Source organism: Narcine bancroftii, chromosome 12, assembly GCF_036971445.1.
Source record: "Narcine bancroftii isolate sNarBan1 chromosome 12, sNarBan1.hap1, whole genome shotgun sequence".
NCBI lineage: Eukaryota > Metazoa > Chordata > Chondrichthyes > Torpediniformes > Narcinidae > Narcine > Narcine bancroftii.
This window is the reverse complement of record NC_091480.1, coordinates 71,970,151-71,995,257: the sequence shown is the minus strand read 5'-3', so window position 1 is coordinate 71,995,257 and position 25,107 is coordinate 71,970,151. Positions and strand designations below refer to the sequence as shown.

The 25,107-nt window shown below is 42.4% G+C and overlaps 1 protein-coding gene across 2 annotated transcripts in view; it reads right to left on the bottom strand.

Annotated features, from left to right (window-relative positions):
• Positions 1 to 25,107, bottom strand: part of LOC138747523 (thyroid hormone receptor alpha) — a 471,266-nt gene that overhangs the window by 328,581 nt on the left and 117,578 nt on the right. The window lies entirely within an intron of this gene.

The window sequence follows — 25,107 nt, the reverse complement described above, 5'->3', positions numbered from 1 at the left end:
GGTAGGTCCCAGCTAGCGCACCCCCCCATTGAAAGGTCCCTGCTAGCACCACCCCCCAACTGAATGAGCCCCCCTCAAAATCACTAATGCCCTCCTCAAACATACTTTCTAGCGCCGACCCTGCAAAATAGAAGTTTGAATTAAAAAGTGAAAATTTCCTCCGTTGGAATTTGTTAAAGAAACCTTTTGCATCTTTAATTAACAACATCTTCTACAGCAGCCATTCTCATCCTTTTTTGGCTCTGCTCTTCCCAGGATTCTCCTCAAAGTTTATGGGCCCTCTTCCCTGTGAAGCAGTCATGTGTTGGCTTCTTCCTCTCTTTTCTCCTACCGACTACATGAAGAGCATAAAATAAAATATTTGTGTTATGTGAGGTGAAAAGAAAACGAAGTGCGGTGAACTGCTGATTTCCTGATTACCTAGCTCCGTCCTGTTCTGTGACTGTACCTGTGGCCGCTCCCTCTTTTGTCCTTGGACAAAGCTTCCATTACCCTGACCCTTACCCAGAAAGCCCGGGTCCCTGTCCAGTGACTCAGTCTCAGCCGCCTGAGTTATTTACTGCCTGTCAATTTTACTCACAATTTTTGGTATTTAATCTTCTCTTCTCCCGGGTCGGACCCCGAATATTCCCGCATGACCAGGAATGCCTCCATGTATGTGGAAGCAATGAATGTACTCAAGGGGCAATACAGGGAGAAAGTTAACGCAGTATACGCCAGACGTATGCTGGCCACCTGCAGAGAGCAACCGGGTGAATTGGGCGATGACTTCCTCTGGGCCTTACGGGGACTTGTATGGACGTGCAACTTTCAGGCAGCATCGGCCACCCAAAATACAGAGGACATGATCTGGGACACCTACGTTGCAACATAAGGTCTGACTACGTGCGCCAGAGGTTACTCGAGCAGAGTAAGTTAGACTCTGTTAAGGAGCGATCAATCTTGCAAAACTGCTGGAGATCACCCTCCACAATGCAGGGGCATTCTCTGCAATCGGGCCCACATTGGGGGGGGGGGGGTTGGGGTCACCATCCTGGAATGCTGGCCGACAGGCTAAAAGCCTGTAGGTCAGTGACTCAGTCTCAGCCTCTTGAGTTATTTACTGCGTGTCACAAGGCTTTTACTTAAATGTGCTGTGGGCCGGGGTGGGGGGGGGGGGGGTGGAGGGGAGTCCTTGGGGCCCCCATTGACAATGGCTGCTCGAGAGAACATTTCTCTCAAAATTAGGTCATAAACCTGAGTCATGTGATGCAGTGGAGCTGAACGGATGGACCCCACAGGAGCTCCTCAATACAATCCTGCAAATTGACTGAAAACTGCTGAAAAGAGGGGAAACAAAGCCCAAAAATTATTAAAACTTGGGCAAGAAGAACAGAACAGACCTCTTAGAAACAGAGGAGACCAACGGGCAGAGACAAACACTTTCAGAGCCTCCGTATGGCAGAGATGGGATGCGGGAAGAAACCAACATGATGGCAGAGGGCTCGGCGCATGCAAGTGGCAGATCAGCGTTGACAATTGGCGCCGTAATGGGCATCGTGCAATTGCTGGCTAATAAAATCCAGGACCCTAGATGAGCGGGCCCAAAGGATAATGGAAGGAGTGGGTGAAGTGAAGACTGCACTCGCCATTATAACCAACTGCATGGCAGCCCCCGAAGACAAAATGGAGGACATGGAGGACAAGCTGGAGAAAATTGAAAACAATACAGACGCCTGGAGAAACTGGATTCATTGGAACATTCTAACAGGCGACAGAATCTAAGGATTATGGGGCTAAGGGAAGGGGCGGAGGGACAGAAATTGGTGAGTTTTTTTGAGAAATAGACCCCGAAGATCCTGGGAATAAACGGGTATGACAAGCCCATTGTAAGTGAGAGGGCCCACCAAACTACTGGTCCCTGACCAGGGCCGAACCAACACCCATGCCCGGTACTGAAAAGAGTGCACAAATACCAAGACAAGGAGATGACACTTCACTTGGCCAGGGAGCATGATGGGCCATTGTTAGAAGAAAGGGTGAGGATCAGCTTTCCCCCTGATTTGAGAGCAGCATTGGTCAAGAAAAGGAAAGAATTCAACACCATTAAAAGAATCCTATGTACAAAAAAAAATTGGATATGCCCTTTTGTACCCTGCAGCATTATGAATTGACATGCCAGAGGGAGAAAGAAAACATTTAAAAGATTCCCGAGAGGCAATGGAAAATGAAATGAGGACCTGAGGGGGAGATGGAAGAACAAGGAAAATACACTAAGGGACAAAGGGTATAAGGGATAAGGAAAATAATCATATAATTTTTCTTGACAGTTTTTGTACAATGCAGAGGGATAACAAAGCAATATAGCACATAAGTTAAGGGATGCAACAATAATAGGAGCAGATAAGGACAGTCGATATAAATAATGTAAATATATACAATGAGGAGGGGGAAAGGGAATCAAATAGAAGGGTAAAAGCTTTGATGAGAGTGGAAGGTGGACCCGGCCTGAAGGGGACCAATGGCACCAAAGGGTTAGCTATTGACACCAAAATAAAAGGGAGGAAATTTAGTGCATGTAAAGGGGGAATTGGTTGTTTTTTTCCAGTGGGACTGCTAGTGTGAAGGAAAGAAATACTTGAAGTAAGGCATGCACATGACTATAGAAGAACATATGTGAGCTTTCAGAGACAGATAAGCACAAACACAGATATCAATGAATAAGGCATTACATTTCGTGAGTATTAATATAAATGGATTGAATAGACATATTAAACAAAAGCGAGCTTTGGCACATCTCAAAAAATAATGGACAGATATAGCATTCATATAGGAAACACACCTCACAAAGTATGATCATACCAAACTAAAAAGATGTTGGGTGGGACAAGTAATATTGCCTTTGTATAATTCCAAATTAAAATGTTCCAGTGGTGGTAAAGGAGGTAGCAGCGGATCTGAATCGACGATATATAATAGCACACTGTAAGATCTACTCAGAGGCTTGATCACTAATGAACCTTCATGCACCAAAGACAGATGATGAGCTATTTATACAAATGGTCTTTCTTAAAATAGCTGGGGGACAAAACAATGTTTTAATTGGAGGAGATTTCAATTTTTGTTCAGATCTTATATTGAATAAATCTACACAGACAGTGACAAAAACGAAGACATCAAAAGCTATACTAGCATACATTAAGGATATAAACCTAATAGATGCTTGGAGATGGTCACACCACCACCCCCCCCCCCCCTCCAAGATATAGACCCAGTGGTTCTCAACCTTTTTCTTTCCACACACATCCCACTTTAAGTAATCCCTATGCCATCAGTGCTCTGTGATTAGTAAGGGATTGCTTAAGGTGGGATGTGAGTGGGAAGGGAAAGTTGAGAATCACTGCTCTAGACCCAATTGTTACTGAAATATTTTGCTTGAGAAAAATTGTCATTGGCTCATTTCCATTGGAGATCTGAAACCGTGCACATAACAAGTCAATTAGGTACGATTAAAACAGTGGTTTTTAAACATTTTCTTTCCACTCACATCCCACCTTAAACAATTAATACTATATTTATACAATTTCAAATATAAGCAGCTTTCTACTTTGAACAGCAAAAGCTTTAAGCATTGAGATATAAACTATACTTCCACAGTCTCTTTCAAGGATGAGGGGTAGTTCTTTCTATCTAATTCTTACAAGCAAGTTTAATGCAACACTGTTACAGTGCCAGCGAATGGGGTTTGAATCCTGCACTGTCTGTTTGTACGTTTTCCTCGTGTCTGCGTGGGTTTTCCCCGGGTGCTTCGGTTTTCTCCCACTGTTCAAAGTGTATGGGGGTGTAGGTTAATTGGTGTAATTGGGCAGCACCAGCTTGTGGGCCGAAATGGCTTGTTACCGTGCTGTATGCGTTTTTTTTTTCAAATTAAAATTTAACTATGCTTTGACAAAGTATATAGTCCCAACTTTAAGATCTCCTTTGGAGCGGTCAAGTTTTAGAATATAGAACATTACAGAACAGTACGGGTCCTTTGACCTACAATGTTGTGCTGACCAGTATATACCTACCCCAAAAAAAATTGAAGCCCTCCCTAACTCGTAACCATCTATTTTTCTTTCATTCATGTGCTTGTCTCAGATTCACATAAATTGCCACCCATGGCAAGGCACCCATAATTCTCAGTGTAAAAATTCCCCTAAACTTCCCTCCCTTCACTTGGCATAACGGTTAGCCTGATGGTGCTAATTGGAGGTGTTGTCCTGAGGTCTTCTCATGTCTCTCTGACAGAGTATTGATATGACAAGGCCACACTTCAAGACTTTTGTCAGTGGGAGGACTCAGCAGACTTTGACCTGGCAATCACACCTTGCAAGAGATTATGACCTTTTTCACCCATTAATAATAATATAGACATAGTATTGCACGGTTGGAGTAGCGGTTAGAGCAACACCTTTACAGCGCCAATGATCGGGTCTGGACGGGGTTCAAATCCCGCGCTGTTCGTAAGGAGTTTGTATGTTCTCCCTGTGTCTGCGTAGGTTTCCCCCAGGGTCTCCCAACTTTCGAAACGTACCAGGGGTTAATGGGGTGTAAATTGGGTGGCACAGACTTGTGGGTCAAAATGGCCTGTTATTGTGCTGTATGTCTAAATTTTAAATAAAATTTATAACATATAACATTTCCTCACTTGTCAGGAAGGCACAATAGTGACTGCGTTTCCTTAGAATGCTGAGGCGGGCAACGTTACCAGCCTTCATTATGTCAACTTTCTGCAGGAGCTCTAACAAGAGGTTTCTGGCCGGCTGCATCACAACAGCTGCTGTTGGGCAGGGGTGGCCAAATTTGCTTAATGTAAGAGATGTTGAGATGTTGGAGAGCCGCAAGACATGAAAAAAAATTACATGCACATTTTTACACTTGCATACACATTTTGTTGAAAAATTGTATATAAATATTAAGAGACACCTGTACATAATAATATTTATTCATGCCACTTTATATTAGTTTCAATAATAAAAAAAGTACACATACCTTACTCACATATGCATGCAATAGTCGAATTTTGTGGACCAAATTTTAGGGTAAAATTTACGGGGTTGACTATTACAGACATTCTGCTTCTGACTGTGGTAAGTACCTGCCTCTCTCCAGGCGTCAGGAATTCCAGTGAGCGGGCAGCCGGGACCTTGGCGAGAAATTGCAATCAGGGTGGTGGGAGGCCAGATGGGTGGGCGCCCAGTGCAAGGGTCTGCAGCTGGGACATCAGAACTCGGATGGGAGGGCGGCCGAGGCGTTGGGAGCTAGGATAGGTGGTCAGCAAAGGCGAGGATTCATGGTTGGCAGTTCGGCTGGGGCCTAGGAGGGAGGCAGCAGCCGGGGCATTGGGAGATCAGATAGATGGGAGGCCTGGATCACACTAACACTCCGCTAATCTCATTGCCCACAACACAGCCACACACGCCACAATCACAGTTGCACCCACTACCACTACAGGTCAAAATAGCCCTGTGAGCCACACATTCACGTCAAAGAGCCACATATGGCTCACGATCCCAGTTTGGTCTCCTTTGCTGTAGACCAGTGGTTCTTACCCTTTCTCTTTCCACTCACATCCCACTTTAAGTATTCCCCATGCCATGTGCTCTGTGATTGATTAGGAATTGCTTAAGGTGGTATGTGGATGGAAAGAAAAAGTTTGACAACCACTGTTTTAATTGTACTTAATTGACTCATTATGTACATGGTTTCATAACTCCAAAGGAAATGGGCCAATGACAATTTTTCTCAAGCAAAATATTTCAGTAACAATTGGGTCGAGAGCAGTGATTCTCAACCTTCCCTTCCCACTCACATCCCACCTTAAGCAATCCCTTACTAATCACAGAGCACTGATGGCATAGTGATTACTTAAAGTGGGATGTGAGTGGAAAGAAAAAGGTTGAGAACCACTAGTGTAGATCATTGGATCGGAAGTCAATCTCCACAGTGTCTTCCAGATACTCCTGTCAGGGAGGAGATACAGGGGTATCAGAGCCAGATTCACTCAGCTGAGGAACAGCTTCTTCCAACAGGCAGTGAGAATGCTGAATAACTGTTGAACTGCTAAAACAACTCCCTGTGACTCTACTATTTATTAATAATATTTATTTTAATATGTATATAGGTTCCGTGTGTGTGTGTGTGTGTGTGTGTGTGTGTGTGTGTGTGTGTATGTGTGTGTGTGTGTGTGTGTGTGTGTGTATGTGTGTGTGTGTGTGTGTGTGTATGTGTGTGTGTGTGTGTGTGTATGTGTGTGTGTGTGTGTGTGTGTGTGTGTGTGTGTGTGTGTGTGTGTATAGCTTGTCTGTATGAGTGTTATGTCTGAATGTGTGTTTGCGCTGCTTTGTACCATGGACTGGAGAATGCTGTTTCATCAGGTTGTACTGATATAAACGGATATTAAATAAACTTGAATTTGAACCTTATCGTTGAAGCCACCAGAGGATCAATCTGTCTTGCTCTGAGATACATCAGAGTATAATTTCTTCTTATCCATGACTTCTGACGTTTCAGTGTTTGTAGTAATGATGGTACTGGGTTGTATATGCATCAGACGGATCCCAAGACATTTGAGGCACGTGGGGCGCTGCTGAGAAGGTTATTCTTGACAGCAAAGACCCATCCGAAGAAGATACCTTTCCTCTACTAGACTGCCCTTCCAGAGTGTGTATTCTTTGGCTTGTCTTTTATACACATCTGTTCTCTATTTCTCAATGGGGTGATGTCAATGTCAAGGCAACACATGCCTTCTGCATAATGGCATAATTTTAAATGATGGGGCCCACATGAGAAAACTTCCTTGCCTCCATTCTAGAATCAGAGATCTTCCAACTTTAGTCATAAGGGCGGCACAGTTAGCTAAGCCGTTAGTGCAACGCTGTTACAATGCCAGTGACCAGGGTTCGAATCCGGTGCTGTCCGTAAGGAGTTTGTACATTCTCCCTGTGTCTGCGTGGGTTTCCTCCAGGTGCTCCAGTTTCCTCCCACCCTTCAAAACATACCAAGGGTTGTAGGTTAATTGGATGGCATGGTCTCGTGAGCCAGAAGGATCAGTTATCGTGCTCTATGTCTAAATTTAACACTGCAGTTTGCAGATACGTGCACATATGCACAGAGGCACAGAAGATAAATAAACTAAACATCCATAAAACCAAATCTTCGGCCAACCTGTACAACACTGACAATAGAAGTACATGATGACATATAATGGACCATTTCCAAAATCTCAGAAACCATTTTCGATGAAGGCAAATAATGATTATGAAATTCATAACTGTCATCAATGCACTAAAAAGGCCTTAGTTATCTGAGGAAAAAACTGTTTGAAGATCGAGTTCTCAAGCCCAGAAACGAACAGTGATCAGTGTCCTCTTGCACTGAAAACCTTCAGTCCGTTTGTCAGAAGCACACGGAAATCCAGCATAAGTAGTTAAAAGGGGTATCGGTTCACAAACTACTCATCCACTCAGCCACCTCCTGCCCCACCTGTGACCGACCTGTGAGTCCAACATTCTTCTCTTCAGCCATCTCAGGACCCCCAAAATTGTAGCACATGCCATTTATTCTCAGCCTCAAGGGACTGGCTTGTGGATAATGGCCTTAATAGAATTGTGTTCAATAACACCAGAATGTACTCTTAAATTTCTTTATCTATACATAAAATTATTGCTTTTTAATTAATTCTGATCCAATTGAAACAATCCGATATCTGAACATTTCGGTTCCTGCTGAATGTGCCTCTGGTAGATTTAACAATCATCAATTTAGCGGGTGGAAGTATACCTGCTTGGCAGGAACCACCAGCATAAGTCTTGATGGTAAGGGCTGAATTTTCCTCCATTTCTCAATTATTCCAAGGGTCACGAGTCATCATCAAGAAAAGAAAATTGAGCCCAACAGCAGATATACATCCAAGAAATGCACCATATTGCTCCATGTCTATGGGAAGTTATAGTCAACCTGTCAATTTAGGGGTGGAGAGGGAGAGGGTGAGGTCACTATCTTGGAGGATCTTTCCTGGACCCAACACACCAATGGCGACGTGAAGAAAGGATGTCAGCGCCTCTACTTCCTCAAGAGTTTGCGAAGGTTTATTATGACATCGGAAACCTTGGCAAGTTTCTACAGAGGTGTGGTGGAAAGTGTGCTGACCGGCTGCATCACGGTCTGGTATGGGGACACCAAAACCCCAAAGCATAAAGCCCTGCAAAAGGTAGTGGAAACAACCCAGGACATCACAGGCGAAACCTTCCCCAACATCAAGAACATCTACAGGGGACACTGCCGTCGGAGAGCAGCAGCGATCATCAAAGATCCACACCACCCAGCACATGCTCTGTTCTCGCTGCTACCATCAGGAAAGAGAGAGAGGTACCACAAGACTCGTACCACTAGGTTCAGGAACAGCTGCTCCCCTTCCACCATCAGACTCCTCAACGACAAACTCAATCAGGAATTCATTTAAGGACTCGTACTTTTGCACTTTATGGATTTTTCTCTCTCTGTATTGCACAGTCCGTTTGTTTGTTTTTCTTTATTTGTTTATTTTTTTGCACCACCAATCAGTGGTAATTCTGCTGCCCTGGCAGGAAAAAAAATCTCAGGGTTGTATGTGATGTCATGTATGCATTCTGACAATAAATCTGAAATCTGAAAATTCTGGCTCATATACATATAGAAAACAGCGGGGCATCTTAGGATTTTAGCTGAGCCCTTTTAATCTCCACATGATGTGTGTAATATCTGCATTACCTGGCATTAGAAACAGGGGTTCTCTTTATAAAAATTCAGTAGGTTGTGTGAAACCTCAACATCCGTAATTAAGTCCGTAAACTGCAAAAAGGAGTAGAAAGGCAGGTCGATCTGTCACCCTCCGTATGGTACAGGGAGCAATATTCTTTCATCACTCTTGCTAGAGATAGACGGTTGAGACACATCGCAAAAGCATGCCAGGAGAAAACACCAATCTCAATGGCACCTTTCATAATCACAGGATATTCCAAGCTGCTTTGTGCTCAGTGACATATTTTTAACAAATTATGGAAAAGGCCTAGCATGGCAAGAAGTGCGATAACAAAGGCGGCAAGGTTAGCATTGTGGTCAGTGCAACACCATTACAGCGCCAGTTCGAATCTGGTGCTGTCTGCAAGGACATTCCGGCTGCATCACGGTCTGGTATGGGGACACCAAAACCCCAAAGCATAAAGCCCTGCAAAAGGTATTGGAAACAACCCAGGACATCACAGGCGAAACCTTCCCCAACATCAAGAACATCTACAGGGGACACTGCCGTCGGAGAGCAGCAGCGATCATCAAAGATCCACACCACCCAGCACATGCTCCAGGCGTTCCAGGTTCCTCCTACTCTCCAAAAGCGTAGGGGGTTTGGAAGATAATTGGGGTATTTGAGCGATATGCTCTCATGGGGCAGAAGGTATGTCTAAATTTGAAAACATTTAAAAAAAAAATTAAATTCTTCAAAAACCATGGTGTATTTTATATCCAACTGCAACTGCAAGGGTAGACAGGGTTTTGGTTTAGTTTGGACATGCTGCATTCTCTTCACGGCATCCAACATATCAGTCAAGATTGTTTTCTTAATGTTATGAACTTTGGAACAGGAGGGATGTAGTGATATCTGGAATTTGTGGTTCAGTGCAACATTTGAGGTGCATGCACAAAATCAGCCATCAGTAAAGACCATGGAGTAAAAATTTAAATCGATCCAAATAAATAATTGACTCGGAGTCAACATGAACTCAATGGTTAAGGGGATCCTTTCCAGGCAACAATTCTATAATTATTCTGATGTCCTACTGTCAATATACATCATGCTTGCAGATATTTATGTACATAATATAATCTCTCACCCACAGAGCAGAATTTATTGATAGATATTTCGAGGATATGGGGAAGAGGTAGTAAAATGAAACTGGCTCAGAATAAACCAGGATCTCACTGAATGGCAAAGTAAACTCAGGGTCCATCTGTACTTCATTTCCCATGTTTAAATTAATACAATTTTGAGATTTTCATTTAAATTCAGAATCCCGATTTTTTTTTTAACCATTACTATCCTCAGGACAACAGTCAAAATAAAAACTTGGGAACAGTAACGCCACTTTAAAATTCATCAGCTACTGTGCAGATGGATTGTAAAACTTCATGGTGTGATTCATCTCCTTGGCTGGCTTAGAAAGGCATCAGTTTAGTGCAATTTAGTGCAATTTAAGACACCACTCAAGTTGTGACCAGCAGACACCACTGAATTGGAAATGATGAGGCTGGAATATAAGTATTGGATAATCATTTCTTCACCTGGAAGGTTACTCTGTTTCTTGTTAACACTTCGGTCTGTCACTTTAATCATGTCATCTTTTTATATCCTAGTTATTTAACCATTTTCATCTTTTTTTCTCATTCTAGACCTAGATTTATCTAGCCTCTTACTGTTTACACAGCAACAGGGCAATTTTTACAAATCATCGTGTGATGTGGACCTCAGAGGTATAAGGCCATTACGTACGGTGCTTTCTTATTTGCCATGAGAAGGTTGTGTTAGCAGAGAAATTCTGGATTTGTACCCAGCAATAATGAAGGAACAACAATGTATTTCCAAGTCAGAATGAGACTTGGGAGGGAAATGGTATTTCTTCCCTTGTCTTTGGCAGTAGGGAGTGTGGATTTGAGAAGATCCTACCAAAAACCCTCAATGAGTAACTGCAACCAATTATATTTGGAGCGAAGGTTCAAGGTGGTGGAGGGGCTGATCAGAGTTGGAATTTTAACTCCCTCCAATCAGTGAGGTAGAACAGTAAATCTGCCATGGTAACATGGTGACGAAGAGGGATTCTTCCCTCTTATTACATGTGGAATCCAAACAGCACAGGGACATTTGCTTTTGTACAAGATACTTAATACCAAGTAAACAAGGTACGTAGAAATGAAACTTACTGAGGCCAAGAGTAGAAATAATGCTACATTATTTGATGAGCTTGGGTGTTTCTGGTTCTCTGTCTCCCCTGCTTCTCTCTGGCACATGAGATCCCCTCTCCCCCTCCCCATAACTCTACTGCAATCCAGCTTATCCCACCGACATTGGTTTGGCTAACCACTGATAGCCTTCCTGTGTTGCCTACAAGACATCAGGCTGACTTGTATCTCATTTTACTTTCCTCGTAGGAATAGGATTCAAATTTGTTCAGGGGGCTGACATGTAGTCGAGTTGGGGGTGAGGGAATGGATGCCCCATTCACCAAAAAGTAAAAATCACCAATGAAGAATCCACTGGCTTAGAATCAGCATTTCAGCCAACTGAAGATTGAGGCAAAGCCAACATAGAGATGAATATACTTTTAAAAGACAATTGAGCACTAACTCAAAGGAAAGAACAATTGCAAGGAAGAGATGAATGTATGTATCTGGGGAGCATTGTAAATCAGCGGGATCTAGGAATACTGGTACTTGGTACCTTGAATGTGGAATTATAAGTAGGTAGGTAAGTTGGCATTCATGAGTCAGGGTATTGAATATAGAAGTTAGGAGGTCACATTGCAGATGTTGATAAGGCCTCATATGGAGCATTCTGTTTAGTTTTGGTGATCGTGCCAAAGGAAAGATGTTGTCAAGCTGGAGAGGGTGCAGAGAAGATTGATGAGGATATTGCCAGGATCAGGGGCCTGAGCTACAGGGAGAGGTTGAACAGGTTGGGGTTTTATTGCTTGGAGCCCAGGAGGATCTCATAGATCTCCTAGAGACATACAAAATCATGAGAGGAATAGATCAGATAAATTCACAGAGTGTTTCGCCAAGAGTAGGGAACATGGGTTTAAGGTGATTTAACAGGTAGTGAATTCATGGAACAAACTGCTTGCAAAGCTGCTTGAGGCAGGTACTATTATGGGCCACGTGTAGGCAGGTGAAACTAGTGTAGGAGGGACATTTTGGTCAGCATGGACAAGTTGGGCTGAAGGGTCTATGATACTTTTCTTCCTTTTCTTTGGCTTGGCTTCGCGGACGAAGATTTATGGAGGGGTAAATGTCCACGTCAGCTGCAGGCTCGTTTGTGGCTGACAAGTCCGATGCGGGACAGGCAGACACGGTTGCAGCGGTTGCAGGGGAAAATTGGTGGGTTGGGGTTGGGTGTTGGGTTTTTCCTCCTTTGTCTTTTGTCAGTGAGGTGGGCTCTGCGGTCTTCTTCAAAGGAGGTTGCTGCCCGCCGAACTGTGAGTGTGTTGTCTCATTAAATGACCAAGGGCAGAACTGATGGACCAAATGGTCTCCTTTTGTGTTGCTCCATTAGCTTTACTTAAATTATTTTTCAAAAATTATACATAGTGACATTTTAAATATGCAATATATTAAACTTTTACATAAACACAACAAACAAAAACAAAAGCAAAACAATCCCTCCCTCCCCCACCCCCCTCCACACATACAGATCCATTGACCATCAGAGCTTACATATATTTTAGGTATATAAAGAACATTTGTGGAAACTATGTTTTGTATATAGTTACATTTATACCCCTTTTGTTCCTCTTTATTACTGTATCAGGGCCCTTATGTGGTCCAGGAATAGCTGCCAGACCTTTACAAAAATATTCTTTAAGTTATGTTTCCCCCATAGGTGTACAGCTGTTCGTTTTAGCAGTCCATCGTGCTATAAGAAGAGGGGAGTCAGACTTCCAAGTGATCACGATACATTTTTTCCCTACCGCCAGTGCTATTTTTATAAATGAGATTTGATATTTGGTCAATTTATTGCTTAGTTCCATAAAATTACCTAGTACATACAGCTCTGGGTCAGCCATGAAGGCCACTCCTGTTATCCTGGTTAATTTTTATAGGATTTCTTGACAAAACGGCCTCACTTTCACGCATGACCACGTGGCAAGTAGAAAAGTTTATGTCTCAGACCCACATCTGAAACACATCTCTGAAATTTGAACCCAAGATGGTGGGGGGGGGGGGGGGGGGGAGGGTTTATCTTCAGTAAAGAAGGCTGTGAGAAATCTAACCTGTGTTAGGTAATATTTTTTGAAATCTGGAAGTCTTAGTCCTCCCAGCCCGTAGTCCCATGTCAATTTTTCCAGTACAATTCTTGGTACCTTATTATTCCATAAGAACTGTCTAATATGGTTGTTTATTAACTTTCAAAAGTTTTTAGGTAACAGAATAGGCAGCGATTGAAAAAGGTTCTGCAGACTTGGCATCACTTTCATTTTGACACAGTTAACCCTTCCCTCCAAAGTAATCGATAAGTCTCTCCATTTCTGTAGGTCTCTTTCTATCTTCCCAAGGAGAGGAACATAATTTAGTTTATACAGATTTTGCAAGTTATTGTCAGTTTTTATTCCAAGATATTTTATTCCATCCGTCTTCCATTTAAATTTACTTCCTTTTTGGTATCTTTCACATTCAGAATTTTTTAGTGGCATTATCTCACTTTTATCCCTACCTATTTGTTTTGTAGCCTGATATTCTTCCATATTTTTCGAGTGTTCCTTGTAAAGATTTAGTCGGTTTTGATTGATACAGTAGCACATCATTGGCAAATAGACTGATTTTGTGTTCTTATTGCCCGACTTTGAAGCCCTTTATATCCGGATACCTTCTTCTCTCTGCCAGTGGTTCAATTGCTAAAATAAAAAGTGCTGGGGACAGAGCATCCCTGTCTGCTTGAATCTCTCAAGGGGAACCATGGCAACATCTGATCATTTGTTATTATTTTAGCTTGTGATTTATGGTATTGAGCAGCCCACAAAATGGCCAACAAACGCAATGACTGCACAGACCTGGGGGCGACACCGGCTGTCGTCCCAGGTGATCTCCACACGGCAGGAAGATGGGGAACTCTGGTGGGAATGCCGGCCAATCCTAGGCCAGCGTTCCGATGATGCGGAGCCATGACAAGGCAGCCACATAAGCATGACAGCCAGAGTAATAAACCAGTCTTGACTTCAAAGCTTTGGTGTGCATGTCGTTCTTCTCCAGCCCACATAGCGCAAACACTACATTGGTGCTCAAGGAATACAAAGAATGTAAAAATGATCTGAAAAAAGAAATTAGAAAAGCTAAAAAGAAATGCGAGGTTGTTTAGGCAAATAAGGTGAAAGTAAATCCAAAGAGTTTCTAATAGCAAGAGGTTAGTGAGGGTTAAAATTGGTCTCTTAGAGAATCAGAATGGTCAGCTGTGTGTGGAATCAAAAGACATGGGGGAGATTTTGAACTATTTCTTTTCTTCAGTATTTACTAAAGAGAAAGATATTGAATTGTGTAAGGTAAGGGAAACAAGTAGGGAAGTTATGGAAACTGTGATAATTGAAGAGGAGGAAGTTCTAGAGCTTTTAAGAAATATAAAGATGGACAAATCTCCGGTCCTGACAGGATAATCCTTCGGACTTTGAGGGAAGTCAGCGTAGAAATAGCAGGGGCTCTGACAGAAATATTTAAAATGTCATTAACGACGGGGATGGTGCCCGAGGATTGGCAGATTGCGCAAGTTGTTCCATTGTATAAAAGGGGTTCAAGGCATAAACCAAGCAATTATCAGCTTGTAAGTTTGATGTCAGTGGTGGGCAAACTAATGGAAAATGTTCTTAGAGATGGTATATATAATTATCTGGGTAGACATGGTATGATTAGGAACAGTCAACATGGATTTGTGCATGGAAGGTCACGTTTGACAAATCTTATTGAATATTTTGAAGAAGTTACTGGGAAAATTGATGAGGGTAAGGCAGTGGATGTTGTCTATATGGACTTCAGTAAGGGCTTTGACAATGTCCCACATGGAAGGTTAGTTAGGAAGGTTCAATTGTTAGGTGTGAAAATGGAAGTAGTAAAATGGATTCAACAGTGGCTGGATAGGAGATGCCAGAGAGTGGTGGTGAATAACTGTTTGTTGGGTTGGAGGCCGATGGCTAGTGGTGTGCCTCAAGGATCTGTACTGGGCCCAGTGTTGTTTGTAATGTACATTAATGATCTAGATGTTGGAGTGGTAAATTGGATTAGTAAGTATGCAGGTGATACTAAGATAGGTGACATTGTGGATAGTGAGGAAGGTTTTCAAATCTTGCAGAGAGATTTGGGCAAGTTAAAAGAGTGGGCTGAAAGTTGGCAAATGGACTTTAATGCTGACAAGTGTGAGGAGCTACATTTTGGCAGGACTAATCAAAATAAGACATACATGGCATTAAAGAATGCAATTGAACAGAGAGATCTGGGAATAATGGTCCACAGTTCCCTAAAGGTGGAATCTCAGGTGGATGGGGTAGTGAAGAAGGTCTTTGGAATTCTGGCCTTTATAAATCAGAGCATAGAGTATAAGAGTTGGGAGGTAATGTTAAAATTGTACAAGTCATTGGTGAAGCCAAATTTGGAATCTTGTGTTCAGTTCTGGTCACCAAATTATAGGAAGGATGTGAACAAAATAGAAAGAACAGAAAAGATTCACCAGAATGAGACTTGGGTCTCACCACCTACGTTATAGAGAAAGGTTAAACAAGTCAGGTCTTTATTCCTTGGAGCATTGAAGATTGAGGGGGGATTTGATAGAGGTCTTCAAAATGTTGAGGGGGATAGATAAAGTAGATGTGGATAGACTTTTTCCATTGAGGAGAGGGGAGATTCAAACAAGAGGACATGAACTGAGAGTTGGGGGAAAAGTTTAGGTGCAACACAAGGGGAAGCTTCTTTACTCAGAGAGCGGGGTCTGTGTGGAATGAGGTGGTACAATATTATCTTTTAAGAAAACTTTGGTTAGGTGCATGGATATAAAAGGTATGGAGGGTAATGGGCAGAATGCAATGGGACTAGGAGAGTCTAAGTGTTTCAGCACAGACAAGAAGGGCCATGATGGCCTTTTTCCGTGCTGTAATTGTTATATGGTTATATCATTACACAGTTGGGAAGGGGAAGGGCCAGACAATCATCCAGACCTTTTGATTTATCCTGCAGGGATCTCCACATCTATTACCAAGTGAGGCTTGTTGGCTGCTAAAATAATATTGGGGCACTTATGTAATTGCTAACCTTGTCAGGCTGGACTCCCTCTACCCAAAAACACATGCCACTGAACTACATGGAATTGACCAGACTTGGAGCAGTAAAATTTTGTGCAGCTGGCACATATGGCCTGCCATAACTATACGTGCCAAGCTTAGTGGTTAGAATTCACCATCAAACTTATATTCTTAATGTGCATTGCAAAATGAAAAAGGTCTGTGATTTTTTTTCTATTTGTATTCTTTTTAATTTTTAAAAAAACTTAAAAAATAATTTAGACATACAGCATTGTAACTGGCCAATTCGGCCCTGCAAGTCCGTGCCACCCTATTTATAGCCCATTAACCTGCACCCTGATGCGTTAGTGAAGGATGAGAGGAAACTGGAGCTCCTGGGGAAAATCCACACAGACACAGGGAGAACGTACACAATCTTTACAGACAGCGTGGGTTTCGAACCCCGGTCCGGTCCCAATCGCTAGTGCTGTAAAGGTGTTGCGCTAACCGCTACGCCAAACGTGCCGCTACAACTCTCTATAATGCATATTAAAAACTCCAATAGAGCTTGTAATTACATAGCCCTTTATTGTAGTTTTGGTTACATCAAAATGTCCTGAGCTCAGTCTGTTACTTATGAAGTATATTACTGTTACAGAGCCAAATAGAGCAGCCAAATTGTACAGAGCAAGGCGAAGTCTCATCAACCACAAATGAATAAATGACTCAGTAATCACTTTTTGATGGTTTCCTTTGATAGGAATTTTGGACACAATACCAGGGACTCCCCTGTCCTTCTTCAATGAATATTTATATCCACTCGAGCAGGGAGACAACATCTCGGTTTCACTGTGAAGACGATACGTCTCTCTATAACAGCACACTTTCAGTCTTGTGTCAAAGTTTGGCCGAGACTACATGCTTGCCTCATAACTGGTGTCTCATGATATTCCTGACGCAGAGAGGAGTGACTTACCAATGGAGCCAAACCAACATCATGTGAACCATTAATATCTCCATTATATGGATTTTATTAATGTTAATATTTATCCCAGTGAAATCCCAAGTGTTTTCCAGTGGGCCTTGGCTTGGACAATGTTGACAGGATATTCTGTACCTGTACTCCCACCCACACTGAAATCATGATTCGAAGACTTACTTTGCTGGTCACCACACTCACACAAAAAGATTTTTTTTTGCCCAAACATGTTGATGAGGCTCTGGATGAGGTAGAAGCTCTTTTTCACTGAATGGCCTGCTGACACAACCAAGTCCAGGATTCAATCCACCTGGCTGAAAGTGCAAACATTCCCTAAAGCACAGATTAGGTCAGGAAGAAGACTGTCAATCAAAATACGGCTATTGTTAAAACAGGTAACCAAGGAGTGTGAAGATCCTGAAGAAATAGAACAACACACAGAAGTGCCCGGTAAACTTGCAGGTGGAATCAGTAGAAAGGAAGCCAATTCCAATGGTAGCATTCATTTAGAGAGGACTAGAATTTAAAACCAAGGATTTAATGCTGAGGCTTTAAAAAGGCATTGGTGAGACCACATTTGGAGTATTGCGAGCAGTTTTGGGCCTCATATCAAAGGAAGGATGTGGTGGCATTGAAGAGGGTCCAGAGGAGGCTTACAGGCTCCAGGCAGTGGGCTGACTATATCCTATATCGTATGATTCTTTTGGAAGTATTTCTGAATTTAACAAAGAAGCTGAAAAAGTAAAATAGAATGTGAAGGTAAATTCGGAAGAAGCATTTAAGAAGAACAAGATTGCAAGATTTTCTTTAAGTGTATCAAAGGAAAAGATGAGCAAATCAGACATCAGATGTAAATCCCCACTGACCACTTCCCACCACAAAACACCATGGGCTCTCCTCTCTTGTCCAAACAACATAATTGCAAAGAAACTAATGTATAGTGTATAACAAGTTAACCAGTATTACATCGCAAGTCAGGCAGCAATGCAGGTTGGGATATTCTTCTTCGGTATCAATCGGCAACAGAAATTATCCTGAGAAGATTTCAATGCTCACATTAAACATTCATTTTCATTTCTTACCCTGACTGCACTGCGCAATTCTCTGCCAGCAGGACAAGGCCTGCATTATTGATTTGTTTACTCCAACCTCACCAGGCAACTTTTTTTCTACTTGACCATTTTTCAGGATTTACGCATCGCTGGCAAAGCTAGTCCTTATTACCAATCCCTCATTCTATTTGAGAAGAAGGTAGGGAGCTGCCTTCACAGGTTCTTCTGCACAACTTACCGTAAGGATGTTCTCCGCATTGCTATATCTAATGCTCTCATCTATACCTTGATAAATACGGTGTGAATCAAATTGGCTGTTAATTTGGGCATCTCAAGAGGAAATCAAGATATCAGATAGAATTTAAGTTACAAATGCTTCAGCCTTGGACATTAACACTCACAAGCTCACCCGCCTGATCATTGAGGATGGGGATATCCCTGCACTCCCTTTATCCTGTTAGCTGTTCAATTATCCACAATCATTTTAGACTACATGTAATAAAAGTGTACAGTTTTGCTCTGAATCAATGACTGAGTTCTTAGCTCTGTTTGTGGCCGCTTTCTTGGTGTTTGGCACACATTGTCCTCTGTTGCAGCTTCACTCCACTGCTTCTTACATTTTTAAGTATGTCACTCTGTACTCCTTGATGTTGATCCCTTAATTGAGAGTAATGGGAGTGTGAAGAATGCATGTTATACGTGCAGTTGTATATTTTTGATTTTGCTCATGGATCCACAGCATCTCATGGATATTCAGTTTGATCTTTTCTGAGTCAGTCCCATTTTGCACAATTAAGATACCACATAAAACAACAGCAACTGTCCTCTTGCTGGAGATGGGACTGTATCTCCACAAGTCACCTCTACCAAAATAAGAGAAACCCCCAGGCCCTTCTGCATTAAAGCATGAAGTTAAATGACTTGTGAGCTTAACAGAATCTTTCACCACCCTGAAAGAATCAGAACCTTTAAACGATTTATCATCCAGACCTGTGACACAACCTCATCTGTCCTTTAATATCTACTATCACTTATACAGGTGTGTGCCGCTTAACGTCCATTCGGGCAACGTCCAACCTCATATACGTCTGATATCCGTGATCCCATCAGGTTATAATGGAATTCAGAAATCCTGACTGAAGAATGGGGCACAGTGGACGTCACCAGATCTACGCAACAACTTCTCACACGCAACACGTGTACCTCATGTCTTTTGTATGGAGGTTTGTACTGTACTGTACTTTCTATCTATCATGGCTCCCAAACGCAGCAAATCCAGTGCTAGTGATAGCAGCAGCAAGAGGCAAAGTATCGACTTGGAAGTGAAACAAAAGGTTATTAAACAACACAAAGGGGGAAGAACAGTGAATGCTTTTGCTCACGATTTAGGCGTGTGCACACTCGACAGTCACAATGATCCTCAAAAACAAAGAGAAACTTCTCCAAGCTGTTAAAGGACCAACTCCACTGAAAGCCACAAGGCCTAATGAAAATACAAGAGGGACCTATATCAGATATGGAGAAATTGCTAATGACGTGGATTGGGGACCAAACACAAAAGTGAGGCCCTCTCAGTACAGTGACAATCGCTGCTACGGCACAAAGCTTGTTCCAGATGCTTAAAGAAGAATCGAGTTTAGTGGTTTAGGTGCTTCAAACAATGTTTCTCGCTGCATAATGTGGTGAGTCTGTGAGCGCTGATGTGAATTTGTTGATACCTTAGATAAACTAATTGTAGAGGGAGGTGATTTGCCCCAGCAAATTTTTAAGATGGATGAATCCTCCTTATTCTGGAAGTGAATGCCTGAAAGGACCTTCATCCATAAGGAGGCCAAGTCATTGCCAGGCTTTAAGGCTTTTAAAGACAGAGAGACAGTGTTGTTAGGAGGCAATGTTGCTGGCTACAAGTTAAAGCCATTTCTTATTTGGCATCGTAAAAACCCCAGGGCTTTCAAGAACATTAACAAACACACCTTACCGGCTTATGACAGGAGCAATAAAAAGTCTTGGATGACACAAATGCTGTTTCAGGAATCCTAGCTCGATGGCTAAGCAAGTGAAATGGACAAGTACTGCTTGGAAGGGATACCTTTCAAGATTTTCTAATTGTAGACAATATTTCAGGACATCCCCCTTTCATTGGTGACCACCCCAACATCAAAGTGGTGTTCCTCCCATCAAACACCACCTCTTTAATCCAGCCAATGGACGAAGGGGTTATTGCAGCATTTGAGGCCTACTACCTGAGGAGGACCTTTGCGCAGGCCTGTTGCTGCCACCGCTGCCACTGATGAGATTGATGCAGTTCAGGAAGGAGTACAATATTTTCCACTGCATAAAGAAGCTTGCTTGGGCCCGGGATGGTGTGACCAAAGAGTCCATGTATGGCATATGGAAAAAATAATGAAGTGGTCAGTGCATGACTTCAAGAGATTTTCAAAAGATGATGAGATTGCAAGGATTAATAGAGCTGTTGTTGACATGGTAAACAACCACCTGAACCTAGGCATAGATGATGAGGACATTGAAGAACTCCTGGAGGTGGTTTCTGAGGAACTGACAAATGAAGAATTGCTGGAGCTACAGCAAGAGTGAAGAGCTGAAGAAGAGGCAAGGGAAAAGGAAGGTGCAGAAGGAGAAGAAGAACAGGTGCAGGAGAGGTTCACTGTTAAGGGGTGAGCCAAATTTTCTGCGGACCTTAGCAGCTTACTGAAGAGATGGACCCAAACACTGAACACTTTTCACTGATAGAGAGGAATGTTCATGCAGCATTTACTGCAGATAAAGAAACTTATGAAGAAAAGAAAAAGCAAACTAGGCAAACAACACTGGGCATGTTCCTGAAGAAGCCGACACCTCCCCGAGAAGAGCCTCAGCCAGGTCCTTCAGGCATTACAGAGTGACAGGTTCATCAATGGAGGTTATTTGGGATGAAACTCTTCCAGTGGAAGACTATGAGGAAGTTGAGAACAGTGATGTGGATGGTCCCGATCTTCTTTGTTAACTTGTGGGTTATATAGGCTACTAAAGTATTTACATAAAAGTTTAAAAAGTTTTAAAAAATTAAACAGTTTAATTTAGCGTAGGTTCAGTATCTTTGCTAAGTATAGACAGTAATATGGTGTTTGCACAACATCCACCTTGCATAATGCCAAGTTTCACAGAACGTATCATGGACATTAAGTGGCGCATACCTGTACAGGGATGCCTCAGGTGCTACCAGTAGCAGAATGATATACATTGTGCCCTTATGTGAACCCTCATGATTCAATCATGACCAAGAAGGACTTTGCTGAGACCTTATTCCACATCTGTACTGAAATCTTTAAGGGGTAATACAGCTTGCAGACTGATGGTTCTTTACAACACATAATAAAAGAATTTGCAGTTTGATACCTGCTGAAAATTGTTGTTTGTCAACAGTCATTCCTGCTCACTGACAAAAGACAAAGGAGGAAAAACCCAACACCCAACCCCAACCAACCAATTTTCCCCTGCAACCGCTGCAACCGTGTCTGCCTGTCCCGCATCGGACTTGTCAGCCACAAACGAGCCTGCAGCTGACGTGGACATTTACCCCCTCCATAAATCTTCGTCTGCGAAGCCAAGCCAAAGAGAAAAAAAAAGACGATTTTTGAATCTGAAAATACAACTTTTTTAAAGGAGCCCTGTCTCAATTGGAACATGGGCTTATCAGGGGCTTCACATCAAAACATGCCGATGATGCTTCTTGCAGAAAATATCGGTGCTCACTGACATACTTAACTGCTTTCCCACGCTGTCTGTAAGGAGTTTGTACATTCTCCCCGTGTCTGTGTGGTTTTCTCTAGGGGCTCCGGTTTCCTTGCATCCTTCAAAAATGTACTGGGGGTGTAGGTTAATTAGGCAGTACAGACTCGTGGGCAGAAATGGCCTGTTACCTGTATGTCTGTATGTCTAAATTTAAAAAAAATTAAATTTAAAGAGAGGATCCAAAGCAAATTTGTCATAAAGTGGCAGCCCACGGCCACGGCGATTGAGCCGGAGCTCTGGAGGGCGAGCGCAACCAAAGGCCAGCAGTGGCACAGGCCCCAACAAGTGAACCGCGGGTGAACGGCAAGGGCAGCTTAAAGGTCAGCGACCCCAAAATGATGCTGGCCTGGCTGCACAGCCAACAGGTAGGGACAGCGCACGGGAAAGAAGGGCATCATTATGCAGGAAAGTGCCCGCGCGCAGGAAACCTGCTGTTGATATGCATGTAGCGATGTCAGCCAAGGGGTGGGGGGGAAGCCACGGCAGGAACAGTGCAAGTATAAAAGTCGGGCCTGAGCCTTAATAAAACTCAGAGCTTAACCTGACTATACTACATGTGTGTGTCTTCTTCCGAGTAGCGCCCGGCGACAATAACTGCAAATAAAATAAAATCACGCAAAGCAGCTGTTTTGGATCTCATCAAAATGTAATAATGCAGCTTATAGAGTACTAAATGCCTTTTGGAACTCATCCATTCATCAACTGCCAAAAATTATTAAAATTTCACTTGCCAAACTTGGGGACAGCACAGTTAGTGCAACATTGTTATAGCTCGAGCTTCCAGGTTCGAATCCTGCGCTGTCTGTAAGGGGTTTGTACCCATGTCTGCATGGGTTTCCTCCTAATGCTCTGGTTTCCTCCCACCCTTCAAAATATGTATTGGAATTGTAGGTCAATTGGGTGTAAATGGGCAGTATGGGTAAATGGGTTGGAGGGGCCTGCTACCTTGCTGTATGTCTAAATTTAAATTTAAATTAAAAAAAATTTTAGAAGTAAATTTAAAATTTAAATTGCCATTGGAGTGCCACATTAAGAATGAAATATCAAAGTGAGGCCAGGCTTATCTACCTTATGCAGGCACAAAATATTGTCTAATGTTATTTTAAGATTAGATACAACAGCGTTCCACCCAGCCAACAACCCACATTACCATGAGATGATCATTGGATTATGCATTAATCTCTTGCCATGATGAAATTGGCTGCCACATTTGGCCATGTTACAAAGTTTGCACTAATACTTTGTATTGAATTTAGACATACAGCAAGGTAACAGTCCATTTCGGCTCACGAGTCCATGCCACCCAATTTACCCTGTTATGAGCCCAAAAGACTCAAAAACTTAGTATTCAGCCCAGAGTTAATTTCAAGTTGACTAGTCGGTTCCACATTAACCTTCTGAATAGGCCTGCTATGTTGACATTTATTTTTGTGAGTGAGAGTATATTCATCCACATTGCATTTGTTTGTGGCATGTCCACATATCCAGGTATAATTTAATCTCATTGGGAACACACCTTTTTCAATTAATATCAATTCTCTTACTCTGTCAAAATCATTATTTATTCCTTTTTGAGGTGCACCAATGGTCAAAACATACAGATTTTTCAAATGCAAAATCCATATAAGATTGGTTCCATGCTTTCCCCAAATTCCTAAATTTTTGTCACCAATCCGTTGACAGCCACCCTCCCCGCTGCCGACACCTACCCTCCCTGCTGCCGACACCAACCCTCCCCGCTGCCGACACCAACCCTCCCCACTGCAGACACCTTCCCTCCCCGCTTCCGACACCAACCCTCCCCACTGCCGGCACCAACCCTCCCCGCTGTGGACACCTACCCTCCCCGCTGCTGACACCAACCCTCCCCGCGAGCCGCATAATACATGTCAAAGAGCCGCAGGTGGCTCACGAGCTACAGTTTGGCCACCTCTGGTCTATATGCTTCCGGAACCAACTCATAAGCTTTTAACACTGATTGTTTAACAGTCTCATAATTTTCAACTTGCGCTGCATTCAAACCAGAGAATGCCTGTTGTGTTTTTCCTTTATGACACTTTGGAGCATGAGAGGCCACTTTTCTTTCGGCCAGTGTGAGCTCTGAGGAGCCTTTTCAAAAGGCTGAAAATATGTACATATCTCTCTCATCGAAAGGAGGAACTAGATTTACCTCTCTACTAGCCAAACACCTCTCCCCAGGAGTTACAGCCTCAGCTCTCCTATCTCTATCTCAAGTCTTAACTTTTCTCATTAAAAAAGCCTCCATCTTTCAGCTTCTTCCACTCATATTTCCTGTTTTTAAGCTTCCCTCTGCCGCATGTTTACGTTTTTCTCTCTCTTCATCGAGCTCCAACTTTATCCAATTCCAATTGCATTCCAACAGATTTATCCTCAGGAAAATTGTCTAAGTCTTTCTCTTCAAATTTTCCCTCACTTATATATTTCACTATAATTCTCTGCATTTCCATTTTCCTCATAAAACCCTTGACTTCAGTCAGCTTTAATTCCCTAGCAATCACCATCAGTTCCTGTTTTCTTTTTCTCTGCAGCTCCGCAGGTGATGGTTGTACCAAAAAAAAATACTAATATCCATTGCTGCTGTTTCTCCTCACCCAAGCTTTACATTAGCTTAGAAAAACAATTTACTAATAAATCACAAAAACTTCAAATGTTTTAGTTCCCAAACTCCAAATATTTCAAATTGCAATGGACAAATCCCTACTCGTTATGAGCCCAAAGGATTCAAAAACCAGGAGCAACAGAAATTCACCAAGACTTAAACAAAACTGGTTTTATTTTCTTAATACATAATAATAACACCAATATTTAAATTATTACTATTAACTTAACCTAACCCCCTTCTAATTCTAAGTGCACATGTATGTAATGCGTATGTGTTCAGGAAAGTTCTTTTTCACTGACAATCATTCAATTTTCACTTCTCCAAGTTCACTGGGATCGGGCAATTTCCATACTGTGCACAGAATTAAACATTTATGATCTTCACCAGGCTCTTGTGCTTTAACTTAAGTTGGTTTCAGAGAGAGATTTGTTGTTCGTTGGACACACACAAACTGATCTCCTTCAATCAGCCACTCCAGTGTCTTGCTGAAGAAACTTGCCCCCCTGTGGGTTTTTCCAAAAGATAACCTCTTCTTCCAGGCTACTACAAAGAGTTCTTCTTTTTCCCCTATTTCAGGAGAAACATAATAACCAGCCACAGCCTCTGCAATTGACGACAGAGATTTATAATAGGGGT